This window comes from Galeopterus variegatus, unplaced genomic scaffold (genome assembly GCF_000696425.1).
Source record: "Galeopterus variegatus unplaced genomic scaffold, G_variegatus-3.0.2 Scaffold1276, whole genome shotgun sequence".
NCBI lineage: Eukaryota > Metazoa > Chordata > Mammalia > Dermoptera > Cynocephalidae > Galeopterus > Galeopterus variegatus.
In genome coordinates this window covers 94,513-95,534 of record NW_007727387.1, presented here as the reverse complement: position 1 = coordinate 95,534, position 1,022 = coordinate 94,513, and the positions used below count along the sequence as shown (strand labels likewise).

The 1,022-nt window shown below is 34.4% G+C and overlaps 1 protein-coding gene across 1 annotated transcript in view; it reads right to left on the bottom strand.

Annotated features, from left to right (window-relative positions):
• WDFY4 (WDFY family member 4) overlaps window positions 1-1,022 on the bottom strand; it is a 309,512-nt gene that overhangs the window by 258,271 nt on the left and 50,219 nt on the right. The window lies entirely within an intron of this gene.

The following is a 1,022-nucleotide window of genomic DNA, read 5'->3' as shown; positions in this document are numbered from 1 at the left end:
ACTCAATGAGTTGGAAGAAAAAATCAGAAGAAATTGTGCAGAAGAGACCACAGAGAGACAAAGAGATGAAAAAATTGTGGAAAAGAGATTAATAGACATAGAGGATAAAATGAAAAAGTAATGCATGAATCTGATTGTTGTAGTTACAAAAAGGACATAACAGAAAAAAATGGGGAGAAGAGGTAATCAACGAGAATATCCAGAATTGATGAAAAACACTGATTACCAGAATCAGGAATACCAATGGATATTGAGCAGAATAAATTTAAAAATTGATCCACATTAAAATACATGATTGTGTTAACTACAGAACAAGAATGGTGAAGATCTTAAAAGCAGCCAGAAAAAAATGACAAATTACCTTCAAAGAAGAGCAATAAAAACATAGCTAATTCCTTAATGGCAACAATGAAATCCAACAGCGTATGGAGACCTTTAATGTGCTGTGAGAAAATAACTGTCAACCAAGAAATGTATACCCAGAAAAACTGGCAGCGATTAAGGAGAAAATGAAGACATTTTCAGATAAATAAAAATCCACAGAGTTGACCAAGAGCAGACCCTCACTCAAGAAAATCTAACAATGTATGAGGGCTCNCTTTTTGAAGACCCCTTGTACTATAAGTGGAAAATAATTCCCAATGGATGAGTACAGGTGCAAGAAAGAATGGTGAGCACAGATACTGAAAAAATGAAATTTAAATAAACTTCATAGAATGATGATAATAAATGTTTTATTTGATGAATTAGCTAAAATAAGATGGAATTAAAATATTCATAACAGTAATGTACACATTAGAAAAGGGCAATAATATTTAAGTGTTCTAAGGTCTTTATGTATTAATTGCAAGGAGGATAAATATTATTTAACTTTAAACATTAAATAACATTACATTATTTCAGAATAACCACTAAAAGGGCCAGCCCGGTGGCGCATTGCTACAGTGCACTGCTTGGGAGAGGTTCGGATCCCACGTACAGACCGGCCGCTCACTGGCTGAGTGAGGTGCGGGTGCAACACC